Here is a 19,877-nt window from a genome sequence, read left to right on the forward strand (position 1 = left end):
GCAGCACAACTCCAAAATGAATTACTTGAAACAGCGATAATTTTAAATACTTAGACAACCAAATATTATAAAAGAACAGGCAACTAATATACCACTTTTCATCCTAAAAGAAATTCGTTTTCATCTGGAGCTGTCGTTCTGATGCATTAACCAATTACTGCTAAATATCAATGATGCATTCATTAAAAATTCCACTTAAACAGCAGGATATTTGTCTTCTCAATACCTGACATTCTTCATTCCAATAAGTATCAAAAATATTTGAAAAGAATGTAATATATAATGAAAATAATTCACAGCACTTGAAAATGCAACAGAGTTAAGCAATTTATAATAACAGGCTCCAAAATCAAGTTGTTACAATTATTTGAACAGCACCTTCTGCAACAGATCGCTCTTTCCATCTGGAAAATATTACCTGAATTCTTTTTAAATAAAAATACCTAGTGATGCTTTTTTTATGAGGAGGGTGTGGCTTACAATACTTTGGAAAAAGGGAGTGTTGGTATCAATTGTATCAACCTTACTGTCAGGAAACTGTACCCTTAAAACAAATTATGTACAAAGAAAAATATTCATCTGATGTAAAAATAAAACACCCAGGCACAAGCTTCTGAAGCATAACATATGCAAATTAAAACACAAAATCACAAGAATACTCTTGTTCTAGGACAAAATTTAAATGAGCTGTTGTCACAGTAGCACACGTGGATTGCGTTCCACCTCTAAGGTAGTTTAGGGATATGAGACAACCTCCTGGAAGAAAACAAAGACTCCTTCCTTCCTTCTGTTTTGATGTAACCTGTGCATGAATGTGTATCTAGGAGAGGACCAAAGCTTCATGGTAAAGCACAGATTTGAATGTAAAAGGGTTGAAGTTGAATCCCTGGCATTTTCAGGTAAGACCAGGAAACAAACTATACTGAGCTACACATAGATGTACTAGTGTCTATTTTGTTATAAAGCGGCTTCCTATGTTTCTGCTTTTTCTCAGGGGCCTAGGCAAGACCTCCATAGGAGGGGTTAGCTCCTCCCTAATCCCTCCCATCATGTGTCCTGATTGGTCATTGTGGTTCTACGTTAGGTCCAATCAGCACAATAAAGTTGTGTTCATTCGTTCACTGAATTTTTGTTTGCGCCCCCCTTCCACCACAGATCTTAAAACATGGTACGTTCCCATGGGGTCCTGTTCCTCCTTCTTTTGTTTGACCTTCTTTTTCCTACATAAGGGCAGTAATGAGTTTTGCTGTGAGTGTTACTAGCCTTAATTACATTGAAGGTCCTTTAGGATAGCAAATCAGTGTTGTTGTTTTTTTTAAAGAATATTCATGGTAAAACAAGGTTAAGAACCTCCAATCTAGGTAATAAACGGTAGATAAAAAGTAAAGACTTTTATTTGACATAATCATGAAATTCAGTGAAGTGACATCCTCGGAGGTCTTCCTGGCCCCACACGACACAGACAAGCGAGCAATTTGAAATTATCTGAGCCTCTTGATTTATGAAGCGTAGGTTTTCAGCCAAAGAGATCCACCTTGGGTGCTGGTTTCAAAGCCAGTATTCCTCTTGACTGCGATTGTAAAAAGTGGGGTCACAGTTGCATTCATTGTTCAGTGAGCTTGTCCACATAGTTAAACCCACCGACAGCAATGAATGTTAATTGTGACCTTTTGTGTTTGTGAAACCCTGCAAGGGAAGATGGGCTCCCTCATCTCTTCCCCTCCCCCACCGAGAAACCCAAATATCTTGTGCGCTGGTTTTGCGGCTGTCTTCAGCGAAAGGTCTGCACGCATGAAGCAAAGAGGAGGATGGTTAGCTGGAGGGTACAATCAACGGTCGATGGTTTTCACTTTAATCCCAAACTCACCGACAGCGTTGAATGTTCACTGAAGCAACCACAAGAAGCAGAACTCCACAGACTTCACAGGCTCCACCCGCAAATGTCTGAAAGTAGGGGAGGGGGAAAAGAGAAATTTTAAGAAAAGACAATGATTCCAGTTCCATAGAAAACTCAGTTTTAATTTGGTGGTCCCCCAACACTTGACCATTGGCCCATCCCGTTAAATTGTTCCGTCAAACAATTCTCAGCAAATAATTGCTGTGAGCCATTTAACCCCTAATTTCAGGGACAGTGGGTACAGGAATAGTGGGCGATACAGCCCTCAAATCCTGGGAGGAAAGTCTAACATCAGATCAAAACGTCCCCCCTGGTTTATCTTTTCTTCAAAACAAAACAAAACTGGGAAGGAAATTGTGCAGAATAGTAATAGCTTTAGTCCATTGTTCAGATCCAAAAATGCCTAGCATTTATATAGCACTTGGCTGTGCTAAGAGCATAACATACATGATCTAATAGACCCTTACAACAACCGTATAAGGCAGGTCATTATTATTTTTCCCAAGTTAGAGAACTGAGCTTGCCTCAGGCTACTGAATGAGGTCAGGACAGAGACAGAGATTTGGAGTGGGGACATCCCTGTGCACAACTCAGTCTCTCAGTTTCCGAGTTCCCAGCTGTGTTATCTCTCCCCCCTTTCCCAGACTCCTATCCTGGTGTTTCAGGCAATTTATTGCATCGTTTGAGCCCCCAAACTTAACAATAATTCTTTAAATATCCCGTATAAAATAGACAGCACAATTTCAATGTTAAACATTAAATATATATCAATATTAATTTGAGATACACATGGCCCCAACTGCCATCTCAGACTTGTCCCTGATCACAAAAAAACATAATAGAAAGCATCTTATAACATCTTTCAGCAAATCTCCAGGCTTGGCCTGAGGTGAGTTTCTAAGTGAAGGAATTCCATAACTGTGGGAAACATAATTGAATACTTTCTACCTTCTGGTCCCTGCCTTCATACATCCCTGTTTCCTTCATTGTGTTGATATTTGGATTGTAAGCGCATTAAGGGTGTAAACCTGTCCTCTCATGTTGTTGTTGTTGTTAAGAACTATTTATATGGAGGGGACTGTCTTACTAATCACACTTGGTTGCTGTATGCAAGGATAGGGTGATGAAGATTAGCTTCTCAAGTAGTTTTCGATCACAATGGGCCATGGGAGAAGAGGAGCAGCCCAATCCCACACTTGGTTATTTATGAGTAAGTCCTCTTGAGTTTATTGGGACTTACTCCCAAGCATGCATGCCTAAGTTTTGACCAAAGTTTCCTACAAAAGTTGGGAAGTTTAAGCAAGAGCTGTTTTTAATGCCTCAGGGCATTATTTCAATTTTGGACTTTCTGAGTTAGTTTGCATTTATTTTTAATTTATAAAGTGATTTATGTGCTGTCCTTTGGGGCATAGCCCACCCAAGCCTACAACTTTATAAAAATAATGCAGTATAAAAACTAACAATGGCAGGGGTATTAACAGTTTTCTGAAAAACAAAGGCCAGTTAAAACAAATAACCACCACCAGTGTAAGCTGAAACCCAAATAGCTTCAACAATAACATTCTTAATAAAATAATGCATGCTACTACACACAAAAAAGTGATTCAAGCAGCAAAGGAACTGCTCCTAGTATGTCCTTCCCATACTGCTACATTGGATTATTGCTTTTAATTCCATTTCTAAGCCAAAACTTGAGTAGACACCTCGGCCTAACTAGAAGAATAAAACAACTGTAGACTGCTCAGCACAGACCAGGTTCAAATACTCAGCCATTAAGTCACTGGTGCCAGTGTTTCTCACCCTAACCTACATCACACAATTGTTATGAGAATCAAATGGGTTAGGGGGCTATTGTAAATTAACCACAAGTGTCATGTGAACAGTTCAGTCATCTGCCTCCACTCATTGAGCTGGGGTGGTATGGTTGGCGTGGAAAATGCTGCTGAAAATTGCCTTCTTGTTGAAGCCATCTCCAGCCCTGCTGCAATGTGTAGGATTGTTACCAGAGATCATTCTTTGCTGTTCTGAGTACCGATTAAGACATACCTTTCCTAGTCAAAATAAAATAAAACCGTGCTTTTCCTCTTTCTGGTTGCTTGAGACTTCTGAGTAGTTTCAGCTCAGAAAGACTTATTCAGTATTCACATCACTGCAAGTCTTTTGTGCCTTATAGCCTTTTGAATGAATCTGCATGTGTTCACCATTGTCCCAATAAAGAGAGCAGACTTCATAGTTTGGGACTAGTCATGTTTAACGTCTTCCAATTATTCCCTTCCTTTCTGTATTTATTTTTCAGTTGCTGTCTTCTTCCTGTGACTCTATTCCCCACCACCACCTAATTCTGTATCTTACTTCCTTGCTATCAAACAGGCAAATGTGTCCCTTAGTTATGTCGGTTCCATTTCATTCAGTCTTCAAACAATAGAGCTGGCTGCTTCACATTTTCATTTTGCCTCCCCAATAAAGTACTGGAAAGCTCAGTACTACCATTCATTCTCCTGTTATTTCTCACCTTGAGTGCAGTTGGAAAATCCCTATTCTCTCCTAAACTTTCAGTTCTGTGGTCTGCCTTTCACATTACACACTGGGCAACAATGACTTCTCCCCCTGCCTCTTCCATCATCTGGTTTCCATCGTCTTCTTTTTAAAGAAACCCTGTGGATTGGCCATGTGTGCCTTTGCTGGTCTGCACTACAAATGCCAGATTTATTTTATGTTCATTTCATATCTCTGGGCTTCTGAGAACATTCAGATTGGCTGAAACTTTTTTTTTTGTTCTTTATTTAAGGTTAGTAGGTCATAAATAAACCAAAACACTTTTCCTTGCTCTGAGCAATATGGTCATAAGCGTACATGAAATATCACTTCTAAAAAAGAAGGAACCTAACATGACTTGACAGGAGTACACGAGGAAGTAGTTCATTGTGTTGCTTTAAAGGCCATGGGGATTTCGGCTGTGGAAGTTGTCTGTCTTAGGAATAGATTAAATATCTTGTCTGATGACCTGTACTTAATTTAAGTGGCTGCTTTTGCCAGCTCTTCCAGAGGGCGAATATGTGAAATAGAGCATCTCATCTTCCGTCTTCAATCCTTTGCATCGTCTTTGATGGCTTGACCTAAATTGAAAATATGGGTGCTGTGTTGCAGAGAACATTTGCTTTACTGCTAGGCCAAGCGACATCTTTTAAATGGTTAATTAAAATGAAACAATGTTGTTCATTCATTCATCTATCTATCTGGAGGCCAAGAAGAACTTAAGGCCATTAATTTACTCAAATATATGTTTTGTGTTTACTTTAATAAGCAGATCCTATGCATATTATATATAATGAAAACCTTTCTCCAACGAATTGGGGTGGGATGCTGTCAACCTTCAGTGTACTTTTCACTGTAGAACTGACACAAAAGTAGACCTATAACATAATCCTTTATATGATACTGGCACTCTCACAGTAGTAAACATTGTGTTTCCCGATTTCAGTTATTTCCCCCCTCCCCAAGTACATAAAAAGCACCTGAGGCATAATAAGTCCATCAATCAAATCCTGAATTCGGCGTCTTTCTTTTGTCCCAAGTGGTATGATATGTTGGGGTAAAAAAAATCCAACTGGCATAAAATATATCCAGAAAATCCCAGTTGATTCTTGTGTTTGGGGTTCTTTCTCTTTTTTGCCCCAGATGGTGAAATTTCTTAGGCAAAAGAATTTTCCACATGGCTTTTCAAACAAAAACTGATTTGCGTGTCGAGGTCCCCAGGGCCACCCCAATAACTCACACATCACACAGAATTTTTGTTTAAGGTTTTTGGCATAATTTTGGCCACAACTTTATTAAAATACAAATTTGTGAGTGGTTGCTTAGGCATTGGTTGCGACTATCTGCCCCCACCATGGGGGACAGACTGACATTCCGCACGATGCGAAAGTCAGAATGGGGGAATACACTTGGGGGTTACGCGGAGCAGGGGGTTACCTGCCCTCACCCCAAATGCAACCAGGAGCTCATTGCTATGGCCCGAGCCCCCTTGACAGAGTGGACAAGCAATAGTTAGCCCCCAATTCCTTTAACTGAATCCCTTGCAGCAGCAGCATTAGAGGGGCAGGCACAGCCAATCCATGCCCCTCAACCAACCAAACCATAAACCAATGCCTAACTGCAACCTTACAAGTTGTGACTATTTGCTACGCAGTAGGCAAAAACCAAATGGCCCCAGCCAATCAGCCAGATGGACAAAATTCCTACCAGGCCCCCGCTCCAAAGCAGACGACCCCATGACAGGCATAGCAAGGTCAAAGCGAACAACCCTGATTCTAGGGGGGGGGGGACAGGCAATCTGATGCACGGGCGAAAAGAGGAAGCCCTAGCCTCGTGCAAGGAGTTTTAGCATTTCTGGCTGTCAATCAATAAATGGCAACATTAATTTCTTCCCAACAACAAGGGAAGCCCCAATCGCATCAGTGGCCAACGATCAGTTAGCCCGCCCCCAACTTTGGAGTGTCCTGGCAGCCCCCACCGCAACACGTGCTCTCCATGAAGGAGAACACGCTCTAGAGAAGTAAAATTAAGTGTCCTTCTTCTGACACAACACATCGCTTTTTTGCGGGGGCAGGGGGGGGGGACATTTTTGCCACCCCAATAGGTATGGGAATTTGCCTTGGGAGAGTAAAATTGTCTGCCAAACCATCTAGGTAGGTTTATTTGTTCCTGTAGAAGAAATCAAATAAAACAGGACACTGATGACACCATAATTTCCAGAAATCAGGAGAGGTTTTTCTGGCTCCTTTGCTTATCATGAAAAGTACCAGGTACATTAATGCATAGCACTGTTTACATAAAAATAATTGGCATGACTCAGGCAACGTTAAGCACTATCAAGCCTTGCTGATTTCAAGGGCAATGACATGCATGTAATTGAGTCACTCAAGTTGAAATAAATTAGACGTAAAGGTGGTTAGCAATGGCTGCAGTGGGCCTACCGTTTTGGAGAGCTCTAATAGTTTCTCTGGCTATAAAGAAATAATCATGAAGGATTTGCTCTATCAAGAGTTAATTGCGGTGATTGTTGACATTAATGACTGTCACAGTGAAGCTGATTCCCAGAGGACACTACCAATTAGCACTGTTATCTCTGACACTATTGGGTTTCCACATGCAGACTTTGCTTCGTAACTGAACATGATAGCTTCTGCAGAGAAGGAAACTATTTCATTATTACTTCTGTAAGTTTGGGATGTTTCACACCCCGTCTTTTTTCTTTGCTTTCTCACCTCTATGTATTCACTTGTAGAAAGTTTAATAAGTTATGTTAACAGAGCGCTGGACCACACATTGTTCTTGCCATGGGAATGCTACCCAAAATAGGATAGCTGTGACAAGTTCTCCCCTTCCCCGCTCTGCTGCCTGTTTATACGCAATTACTCACTTATGATGGTTACACCCCATGTGAAATCTCAGCACCACATTCCTGTTGGCTGCTAGAAGGATGGAGAATATACTGGGTGATAGCTGTACTCCACACAGTAAAAACTTGCAAATGTAACTGTGAAAGGTTTAGACGGCATCCCTGAGGCAAGAGTAATTTAAGCTTAGCTCTTAAGTTACAATTCCACAAAACCCAAACTTGGCTCAAGTGGCAAATTCAGAGCACATTACAGCTGCCCACGAGGTAATGTGAGTGTTGAGCTTCCTTCGTTGCATGGCTAGATGAATAGTTTTTGATCGACCGGCTGACTGCATTTGCATTCCACCTTTCTTCCAAGGTGCTCAAGGTGGCAAACATGGTTCACTCACTCCATTTAATTCTCATAGGAACCGTCTGAGGTAGGGTAGGCTGAGAGACAAAGTCTGGGCCAAGGTCACCCAGTGATCAGCCTGGAACTTTTCTGCTAAGGGTGACTAGACTAAAGCAGACCATCAAAACTAATGATGTTCACTTGCTCAGCACGAAGCATTCAACACTAGTGTACAATTTAGTAGTTCCATTTCACTAAATGCCCATCCTTCACGAATTTGTCTACTCCTTCATAAAAGGCATCTCAGCTAGTGGCCATAATAACTTGTGGTAATGAATTCTGTATGTTAATTAAATGTTGTTTGAATAATTGCTTCATTTTGTCCGTGCTGAACTTTGTGCCAATCCATTACATTTGGTGACACTAACTACTACTATTAGAAAGGCAGGAGATTTTTCCTCCGTCCAAAATTCTGTCATACTCTAGTATGACCATGAAATAAATCTCAGACCAGAGCTATGCTGGTGAAGAGGCTGGGTATTTAAAACAGGAGAATTATTTTTCAAAGCTGGGATCATCAGGCAGAGTAAGTAGGATTATCTTCATCCCAATTCTTTCCCATGCAAGTGAATGGCTGCCACATGCCCGCAATATGTTCTTCAACAGTTTGGGTGGGAGCAAAAAAATAAAATCAGCCAGTGGCGTAGCGTGGGTTGTCAGCACCCGGGGCAAGGCAAGTAATTTGCGCCCCCTAACCCATGGATTTGCGCCCCCTAACCCTAACCCCCAGATGTTGCGCCCGGTGCGGCCGGCCCCCCTGCACCCCCCACGCTACGCCACTGAAATCAGCAGAAAATTTCTAAGAACTATCACATCAAAAACTCATCCGTACCAACACCAGTCACCAACATGGTTAACAAACAGTGTCAATTACGGTAAGTTTATTACAGGTATTGGGAAATGGGCAGGAAGCTTCCTTTAGAAAATGCAAGTCTTGCCTGAGATTAAGGGTCTCATGCTCTACCAACTGAACTAAAGAACTGGGCCAAAGCATACCTCAGAGGGGAGGATTCAGGGACACCCCACCTTCAGCAAAGGAATTAATCAGATAATTTATCAGAATATTATTTTCCAAGAAATTTCAACTCAACCCTAAAATTAATTTCCATCCATATGTTTGTGGCAGTTATTCACAGTACTTAAACTGACTATTGGAAATGCAGTGCTTTCAGGTTTTAGAGTCGGTGGTTTGGTGGTTTCTTCCTACACTTTAATATAAATATGCTATTAAACTTAATACTTTTGAGGCTGAGGGAAAGCAATAACAAAGTATAACTTCATAAATGCAACTGCCCATGCTATGCTTCAAACAGCCGATTTGCACAAGAAACAGCACCCAAAGCAACTGTCTGCTGCACATCAAAGATGGAAGTTAATTTGCAACCAGCAGAAGTATTGGGATTTGGCTCAAATGTAGTATTCTGCCTGCTGATGACAAATTGGCATAGAATCAATTCTAATTTATAACAGCTTTGCTGATATTTATTGCATTGGTTTTATATTATTCATTTTAAAGTGCTTGGTTTCTTAATTATTATTAATTTATTTACAATTTCAGTTTGTGATTAAATTAGTGTTTTTAATTAGTAGGCAATGTTAGTCGATCTTCAAGGTTCCTTTTTTTCTGACGTAAGGGGACAAAGTTAAACTGACAAAAGCACTGAGGTTCAATCTTAAATATCGAGTCTGAAAGGTTATGACAGAGTTGAGGGTACAGATGGACAAACATGCCATTGTCAATTTCTCTCGTTTTCTCATTTTGCCAACCTCAAGTACAGTTCACTGCATTAGCTTGTGATTTTCTTTAAAGCACTCATGAAAATCACCAGCATTTTAGTACACTTTTCTCCTAATATGTACACTTTTGCATGCTGTTTTGCCTGATATGCACATTTTGGAAAACAATTTCCCCTGATATAATGCACATTATATGTTATCTTCACTAACACATGCATTTTATATATCACTTTCTCCTCTAATATAACATTTTTTCCAGCATTGTGTTGTTCAAGAACTGAACCACAAAATTCAGAAAGTGTAAATTTCAAATAAGTAGCTGCTCTTTGGTCGGCATATTGTTTCGGGAAATGAGAACTGAACCAAATTTACTCCCCACCTAGCTGAGGGACATCAAAGTTCCCATCAGGTTGCAATTAGTGGCAAATCGTGCCATTTATCATCTTGACTGCATTACAAAATTCTATAGAGATGTCATACGTCTCAAACAACGGACACAAAAATGGCACTTTATGTGGCCGGTCTTGGGGGGGGGGGAGTCCAATTCAAAGAACAAGGTGTGGACAGGATAAGCAACTACAATGCTATGTATTACAAGAATAAACTAATTTCAATTATTCCTGGTTTGCTGCACAGTCTCAAAGATGGCATGTGCTCTTGGAATCTGTGATATTGGGGAAACAATCCCAAATGTGCGTGTGAACAGGAAGCACAGCATCTAGCAGAAACCGATAAAATAGTGTGTTGTGATGCTTGTCCAAAACTCCTTTAGTGATCCATTTATACTAGCCTCCTCTAAGCAGGTGTGTTCCAAATATAATTGGAAGTCAACTTTCATCATTCCTGACCTTTGGCGATGGTGGTTGGGGCTGATGGGAGTTTCAGTTGCAGCACAAAACACCACCAAGTTGGGGAAAGCTGATTTATACCAGACTGTGGAAATACACTGTATTCACAGCCCTCATAGAGATGGCTTTGTAAGGCGTGAGTAGTATCACAGACGATGCTTCTTGGTGTTCAGCATTCATCATTTTGCAGTGCCTATGATTCAACTGTGCGATGCAGAGAAAGCACAGCAGCGTCGCATCTGAAGTTGCATCAATAGAGGCAAGTGGTGGTTTATCTAACAATGAAAACTTGTACCAAAATAAGAAACCACAAACCGACTGATATAATGAGCACTCACACTTTACATTGTGGGTGCCCTTTGTGGGATTACGCATGGTGCTACAGTTCCCAGGGAGCTTACTGGCAAACAGGGGCTGGTTTGCCTCTCAGTGTTAATTTTTGGAGGTTCACACCCAGCCTCAGTAACCAAGTTTCTTGCTGGGAGGTGGGGCCAGCCCCATTTATAAATAGGGGGTGGAGCCGACAATAGCCAGGCAGTTGACTCTGGAGATTCCTCCTCCCTACCTTACCTTTGTTTAATGTTTCTTGTTTGCAGGTTAACTTTTTCTTCCTGTTTAGCAGGCGCTACTACGGTCTTTGACTTGTTGCTGTTAAAGGACCAGGAAGAAATTTTCCTGCATTGGCAGCTTTTGTCTTCCCCGTAGCAATTCGTCACAACTTTGTTGGTTATGGCCTTGGGTGGAATCCTTCAGTCTTTTCTTCCCCATATGGGGGGGGGGGGCGTGAAGTGGTGACTTCAGCGGCGGCGATTCCAGGGTCCCCCTTCTAAAGGGGTTATATATATATATATATGGGTGTCACTGGCGATACACTGAAAGGTCATCAGTGAACTACCTTGGCTGCCTGCTATACTTACATTTTGCAGAGCACTCCCATATCCCATTTACCCTGTTGAGCCCCAGCAGTCATTGCCAAGTCATGGAAATAATACGCAATTACCAGTAATTTGTCACATAAAGACAGCAGAGATCACCACCTATTTTAGTATTTCGAGAACTCAGGTTTACGCTGATGGTACAGTGTCTTTGTTTTTCAAACACGGATAACACTTGCCCTGGTGTTAATGCAGTAGCTATTGATGGTCCTGGATAGATAAGTATACTCAACATTGGGACTGCTCTTAAGTGTCACGGGTATGCTGAATTGGTTTTCTAGTCATGCATACTAGTCAACGGATGTTGCATGGAATGTGATGCGAGTATGAGACACCTCTGTCCATCAACTGCTATGGATTTTGAAAACAAGACTGAATTGTTCAAAGTTCTTGTAGAGATTATCTCAAGGCGTATCTACAAAATAATCTTGATTAGCCAGCAATTTCCACCATCCATCATTTTGACATTAGTGCTGTCACCCCATACAAGCATGAAGAAATGCAATCAAGAATAATGTTCCTCATGTAAGATGCTGCTTTCATTGATAACTGCTTGAGAAAAGAGATCAGGACTCTTGAATTTTACACTGAAGCCCTCGCCATTTTATTCTTTTTGCAGATTTCTGTTAAGCTGTGGCTTTGGTCTGGCAAAGCACTTTACACACAGAGATGTTTGTGATATGGCTATGAAACTTGGTGAGAAGATGACCAAGGCACTGATTCTCTTTCATGAATCCATAGTTTGAGACGCCACGTCATCATTTGCAGGAAGTAGGACCTCACAGCATGGGACATGTGGTCAGTCTTCAGGATTTCAGACACACTCAGATTTTCAGTGTTGAAACTCATGGAGTTCAATACATATTTTTAGGTAGGATTGAAAGGTACTTTGCACTGATGTACAACTGTGTTGAATATATATCACTGAATGAAGAGAGGCAAGTGCTGCTTTTCACATGGTAAAAAAAGGTAAAGGACCCTGACCATTAGGTCCAGTCGTGGCCGACTCTGGGGTTGGGGTGCTCATCTCGCTTTATTGGCCGAGGGAGCCAGCGTACAGCTTCCGGGTCATGTGGCCAGCATGACTAAGCCACTTCTGGCGAACCAGAGCAGCACACGGAAACGCCGTTTACCTTCCCGCTGGAGCAGTATCTATTTATCTACTTGCACTTTGATGTGCTTTTGAACTGTTAGGTTGGCAGGAGCAGGGACCGAGCAATGGGAGCTCACCCCGTCGCGGGGATTCGAACCGCCGACCTTCTGATCAGCAAGTCTTAGGCTCTGTGATTTAACCCACAGCACCACCCATCTTAGAGTTAGAGGAAGCTTTTATTAGTAAGCAAAGGACTAGCCTGTCCTAGGCTCTGTGGTTTAACCCACAGCGCCACCCGCGTCCCTTTTCACATGGTAGTTCCATCAAATACATTCAATCAATAAAAGAAATGTTGCAATAACATATCATGCATTGCCGTCTACTAGGCTATTCATGTATGGGCATAGCTGTCAACTTTTCCCTTTTCTTGCGAGGAATCCTATTTGGAATAAGGGAATTTCCCTTTAAAAACGGGGAATGTTGACAGCTATGTGTATGGGGGTGAAGAAGTGGTTACTTGCAACCTCTGTCAGCACAGGGGTTATAATTGGAGCAACGGGATGGAAACCACATTGGATTACTCTTTCACAGGTTTAGGATTTTTGCTATGAAGTGATTACTGTGGATGTAAAACAGACTGTTCTGGAAAATGTCCGCATCAGAAGAATGAATTGCAATGAAGACATCTGTGGTCATGTACATGTCAATGTCATTGATGAAATTTTGGTATGCAGTGCACTCATGCGAATACACCCTCAAAGCATAAAGTACCAAAAGAACATATGTTATTATTCTACATCTTATTACATCTGAAAGGCTGGTATTACATTGGAATAACTTCATTTATAAATTTTACCTGTTTTTAGATGCTCCTAATGTCTTTATATTATTATAAAATGTATTGTTTTGCTAGTTTGTTGTTTGCCGCCCTGGGGCTCTTTTGGGAATATTTTATATATATATATATATATATATATATATATATATATATATATATATATCATTTTTTTCAGTTTCCATCACTGAAGCAGCCATTTTGGAAAAAGGCCACTGCTGCCCAGCAAGGCTGAAACTGGGTTGCTCCTAAATATTATTTTGATCAGTTTGGAAACCACACATTTGAACTATTTTTGTTTGTTTAAAGGTAAAGGTAAAGGGACCCCTGACCATTAGATTCAGTCGTGACCCAACTCTGGGGTTGTGGCGCTCATCTCGCTTTACTGGCCGAGGGAGCCGGTGTACAGCTTCTGGGTCATGTGGCCAGCATGACTAAGCCATTTCTGGCGAACCAGAGCAGCGCACAGAAACGCCATTTACCTTTCCACCGGAGCGGTACCTATTTATCTACTTGCACTTTGACATGCTTTCGAACTGCTAGGTTGGCAGGAGCAGGGACCGAGCAATGGGAGCTCACCCCGTTGCGGGGATTCGAACTGCTGACCTTCTGATCGGCAAGTCCTAGGCTCTGTAGTTTAACCCACAGCGCCACCCGTGTCCCTTTTTCTTTGTTTCTTTGTTTCTATTACAATGTGTAAGACTCTACCAGTTGCTGGGAATCACAGGTGAGGAGGGTGATGTTGAGCTCATGTCCTGCTTCTGTACTTCCAATGGGCATCTGGTTGGCTTCCATGAGAACAAGATGCTGGACTCAAAGGGCCATTGGCCTGATCCAGCAGTGCTTTTCTTATGTTTATATTCTCGCACAAAAAACCCCAACAACATTAACATCTGCACTACTACAACTGGTTTCAAAATTTCCATTCACTCAGTTACACATCTCTTTTTCAAGAATGGTGTCTATTCTGTTCTACATATCAGATTGATTTGTCGTTGGTTGCTGTGTTCAGTTTTCAAAAATGCCGATGAAAAATCCAGGTATCAGATATTGCCAAGGTTTTGACAAAGTGAATGGCCATAGGCAAATGTAGGAATAGGTAGAAAAGTAAAAGAGAATGGAAAGTGTTTTGCAAGCCCATTTGTTTTTCATTCAGCTGACATCAGTCTACACCAACCTCACCTTTAGTGGCAGGTAGAGACGTACCTCACATTTTCCTTATTTCATATTTGCCATTTTTCCTGGTTTCAACTTCATGCTGTCTTGAAGATTCTCTTGCACTGCACGTTCATCATATTGCTGCAATCTGAGAAAATAAATGCAACTTGTTATATCAGCAACCAAAGGACCAAATTATTACACCTGCCATTTCCTAATTTGCAAACAGTGTAGGATTTTCCAAATAAAATCTTTTGTAAGAAAATTTGTTATCCGAATATAATATGTAATATTCTGCAGGGAAGACCATAGGTAGGAAGATGGTGCTTTTCAATATGAAATACCACTGTATCACACTGGGTGAATTCCATGATCCCAGTACATTTCCAAGCACAATTCAAAGTATTGGAGCTGCCCTTTAAAGCCCTAAACGGCCTCAGCCCTGTAGATCTGAAGGAACTTCTCCACCCCCATCGCCCAGCCTGGACACTGAGGTTCAGCTCCGAGGGCCTTCTGGCAGTTCCCCCTTGTGAGAAACGAAGCTACAGGGAAGCAGAGGGCCTTCTCGATAGTGACATCCACCCTATTGAATGCTTTCCCATCAGACGTTAAGGAGATAAATAACAATTTGACTTTTATAAGGCATCTGAAGGCAGCTCTGTACAGGGAAGTTTTGAATAGTTAATTAATGTTTCATTGTGCTTTTAATCTTTTATTGGGAGCTGTCCAGATTGGCATATTATTATTATTATTATTATTATTATTATTAGTTGTTTTGTTGTTTTGTTGTTGTTGTTTTATTGTTAAGCAATAAATAAAATGTGTAGAAGAGCAGTACAATTTAGTCACATTAACTCTTTATGTTGTTACCACCATTAATTTTAAAAAAATCTGAATTCTGAAGGAAGCTGGCAGTTGTGCACCAGATGTGAAAGTGCTTGACATGAATATGCACTGATCAAGTAGGATCAGCAAATCAGTATGCATGTTCATCGTTTCCTACTGCCGGGGAGCCTATTATTGACCCAAAAGATTATTCTGGTGGCACTTGAAATACGTTTACTTGCTCTCTGAAAATGGAGTGCACTGTTGAAATAAAGCTCTCCAACTAATAATGCACGTGTGCACGGCAATCCTACAGAGATGGGATGCTGGTGATCCATGCTAATTTCAGAACAAGCGCATGCATGGGAGCTACTGCTAACCAACCTGCCTGAGGAAGTGCAGAGATTGCAAACAGAACAAAATTATCCACAGAGATTCCATTGGGTCCAGCTGATCTAATCTTGCTTCCCAGAGGAATTTTCTCTAACGAGCAACTCCAAATGGGCAGTACAGTATATAAATAATGATTATCCTCTTATCTCTTCTAGGTCACAAGCTCCAATGCATGCACAGAAGTTTATTGGTTGCAACATCTTTCACGTTAATTTCAGCAGAGTGTGCTACACAGACTTGCGAGAGCACACATGCCTCTCTAGCTTAAGTCATTAAACAATATATGTATTCTGCCTTTTATCCCAGGGTCGGATATGGAGCATAAATAATAAAACACACAACAGTAAAATAGTAAAATAAACTGTTTAAAAAGCAAACAGATGTGTCTAAAAACAACAGAGAATGGCCTTAATATTGACAATCCCACAATCTCTACATTGTGATCTGCCGCTTTACTTCAGGGCACACATTCGGCTTTACAAAAAGTTAAAGCAGCAACATTAAACCAAAAAGTAATGGGTTACTTAAAACATACTTTCTCCTCACTTCTGGACTGCAAGATCTCCACTGTTTTGCTAATGAAACAATCTCTTATTTGTAGAAGAGAGGTACCTAGTTTGGTTTTTATAAATCGTAATGCCTTCATCTGTTCTGTAAATCAACCACACAGGAGTACAACTGCTTTCCTCATTATTATCCCCGAAGCAAATATTCTCATCCTGACTTCATGTTTAGGTTCGGATGATTTAACAAATATCTTGGCAATCCCATTTTCTAGACAGTGGGAACTGGAATCAGATTCTGGGAAAGAGTGAGTAGGCGAAGACACAGGAGCAACCTAGCAGAAATAATACTGTAGGAAACAGGATGGAGACGTGAAAATCAGCACACAACAAACTTAAGGCATCACACAGTGTCCCGTGTGCAGTTTCCCATGCACATTAATTTCCTTTTGTGAGGATTTTCTTTTTTTCTTTCTTTGGTTAACAGTTGTCCTGATTTGGCTTGGAAAGACACGTTTTCTTTTTTTTTCATTGTATGTGGGAGAGAATATACAGAGAGCTCCTTTTTAAGTTGAGACGAGACTGCCGTACCTCAAATTTCCTGGATGAGTTTGCACAAGACTGTTAAATGGATTTCCAAAGTCTGTTTTCTCCTTCTATACAGTCATGGCCAGGATAAACTTGGCCTTATTTAGTGCAATAAGAAATATATCTATACACGTGTGTATAGATACAGGATGCAATTTCCCCCTTCCAATAGCAAAACAAAGCATTTGCAAATCAGTTTAGTGCGGACATTTCCCTGGGTTAAAAAAACCTGCTCGAGGAGCAGAGACTACATATTACTGATCATCTGTTCAGGAGGAGCCCTCTTCTCTCTCTTTCCTTCCCCCTGAACAGATGATTGGTAGTACAGAACACAATTTAATCCAACTTCTTCATCAGGCTTTCTTTCCCACCCTCCACCCCCAAGGGAAATGAATGCACTCATCTTCCTATCAGATCAGAACAAATGGCAGCATCAAGGAAGTTCAAAATATGACTATTGCAATTCTATCATGCAAAAGAAACATATGATGCAGATTTGAAGATGTGTGGAGAATTATTGCTATTTCAGCTAAATCTGTTGACCTGTCAAATGTTCAGCAAATAGCTATTATATGAGTTAATGTTTATATTCAGCTTGCATTCTTTTGATGAAGAAGTTTATGTTTGGGCAGAATTGGTTTTTGGCTGGAGACATTCTCAGGGCTGCACCATTATTGTCTTCAATAAGCAGGAAGTGACCTCAGCGCAGCAGCCTTTTAGAGATGCTGTTAAGGAAACTGCTAGCTGAAGTCAACCCAATGCATGCAAAACGAACAACAACAACAAAAGGGCTATGGACCACATCCCTAGAAACGGTACTGCTGTGAGGCAATTCAAGTTCGTTAGAGCCACCCCATTGTTTCACGGGGAGAGAGGGTGACATGAGTGGGCATGTTAGTAGCTCTCATCCTAAATGTTTTCTAATTCAGAGAGTGAAAAGAGAGACGCTAAGGAACCCTATAGCATTTTCTAATGACAGTGCTTTTTCTGGAGGGACGCAGGGGTACGCATACCCCTAAAGATTTTGTGAATCTAAGTTTGGCCTCATTGAGTGGCAGTATTTCAATACGAGTAGGAAAATGAGAGTAGCCCTAAACATTATTTATTTATTTTAGAAAAAGCACTGGTAGAGGATGTAATACTCCTCCTGCTTATGTTGACATGAGAAACCCTATTGCAGGACACATTCTGCACATCGTGCCCAATTTCATCAACTGATGGCAGTGGGGCCAGCTTAGGATGCACAGAATCCCCACACCCAGAATGCCCCATTGCAAGGCTTTCTGTAGGAAGAGCAAATAAACTGTATTGTACTTTGGTGGTGGTGGGGGGGGACTTCCAAAAGATATGCAGCCTTATGCTTTTCAGTTCCCTCTTTAGCCTGCTGAAACCCTTGCTTTGTCAGGCTGTGCACAGGACTGCAACCTCCCCACTCCCGTCCTCCCAGTTCTGTGGTTCAGCAACTGCATTCAGCTCTTGTACTCTGTTGAATGTTCTAATCTGAGCTCTGAGCTGCCTCCACCCCCATCCATACCTTCTTCAATGGAAAGTGTGGAAAGTGGTCAGTGGACCATGGATCTCTGTTGAAAATAGAGGTGTGTTTTTTTTATGGAGACTCAAACTGGATGGCACAGCTAGATGTTAGTGAACATTTGTTTTAAATTCATCTTAGTGCTACAGCACCATGTAAACTCGCTTCTTGCCTTTTTGCTGCCTTTTCCATTCATTTCCTCTGCAGACTTCTAAAACCTCAAGTCCATTGGCAAATCTATTCCCAAAACTAATTTCTGAATGAAAGACTGAGTTCCAGAGCTACTGCAAGTGTAGTGGTTCTGAGGTTAGTGCATGTCTGCGTGCACATCTGTTTGTAAACAGGTGCATCTTCAAAAGCCAGTGGAGAGCCAATACAGATTGAAAACTTTTTAAAAAGCTTCCCAGCTAGTGATTTGACCTGCAATCACCACCCACTGGTGCAGGGGAAAGGGCTGTGGCTCAGGGATAGAGCACATGCTTTGCTATACAAAAAGTCCCAGGTTCGATGTCCCTACCAGTTTCCCCAAATATATTATTCTTCCATGATGATGGATTGGCTTGGATGTCTGAAATAATGTTTTAGTTTGGACCCAAAGATATTTGACAATAATACTTGTATTTTTCTTTTTAAACTCTAATAAAACTACATGGTCAGAAAAACACAAGCTTCTGATTGTAACTGAAAACGATAATTAAAGAGAAATGTAATGAAGAAACACGAATCAGGTGCGCACATGTACACGTTTTGTGTGCAATTCCCCAGCCCAAACAGAACATAGGAATCTGCATTATGCGGAGCCAGGGCACTGTTCCACCATCTACCTGGGTGGCAGCAAATCTCCATGGTTGCTGGTTGCTCCATGGTCAGGCATGAGACGTACCCAGCCCTACCAGGAGATGCCTGGGATTGAGTCTGGGACCTTCTGTGCGCAAATCAGTTGCTCTACAACTGAACTAGAGCCCTACCCCAGCCAGATCTGTGCATACATAGTTTCAATCAGACTGATGGAATTTAGGATGGAGGCCGACTTAGTCTCCCTCCTGTCCCCTGCCAAACAACTGATTAGTGCTGTTGCTGAGTATCTGGCTGGAACAACCTGTATCCAGCCTTTGTCGCTGTGCACGCATGGAGCTGAAACAGAGCCAGGGCGAGCAAGGCATTTCCCACAGCATGTTTCTTGCCCAAGGACTGGATATATAATACCTAATGAACCAGGAACTAAAAAGCACTGTCTGGAAAGTATTACAGTAAAAGCAGTGAGATACATCACATGGGTATGTCTAATGGGTTTCTGTTGAAAGTTAGCTCTTTCCATAACCCTGCTGATTTACTGCTGTTCTCTAAGACTACACTGGAAGGTGAAAAAAGCCTATCTAAGCATTTCCAAGCACATGGGGAAATTACTGTAGGGTGGTTTTGGGTTTTTTTTTTTTACCTAGGCAGCTAATTAGCCCCGAAAGCTACTTAGTGCTGCTTTGGACAAAAGAAACATCCCCAGCATTTTCATTTATGTTTTGGAAAATGACCTGAGGGTGTATCAGAAAGCGCAAATGGCTTTCCTGCTGTTGTCTTAGCATACTCCTTGTTTTGTTTTTGTTTTAATTTTAAAATGTGATATTTACCATGGTAGGCTTTCTATACTGACTGGGTATCGTGGAAAAGGAAGGTTCTTCTTCTGTGTCCTCCTAATGGAATAATACCAACTAGCACTTCCTGAAGCCTTGAAGTTTCCAGATTTG

General features: G+C 41.3%; 1 long non-coding RNA gene across 1 annotated transcript in view; it reads right to left on the reverse strand.

Annotated features, from left to right (window-relative positions):
• Positions 1-309: 309 nt before the first annotated feature.
• The window catches only part of LOC310765448, a 101,954-nt gene continuing 82,386 nt past the window's right edge, over positions 310-19,877 (reverse strand). Inside the window, exons 3-4 of the long non-coding RNA XR_014549594.1 lie at positions 14,344-14,443; positions 310-1,944 (exon numbers count right to left, since the gene is read on the reverse strand). This is a non-coding gene — a long non-coding RNA (uncharacterized lncRNA). The remainder of the gene's footprint in view (positions 1,945-14,343; positions 14,444-19,877) is intronic.

Source organism: Podarcis filfolensis (genome assembly GCF_964270895.1).
Source record: "Podarcis filfolensis genome assembly, chromosome: 6".
NCBI lineage: Eukaryota > Metazoa > Chordata > Lepidosauria > Squamata > Lacertidae > Podarcis > Podarcis filfolensis.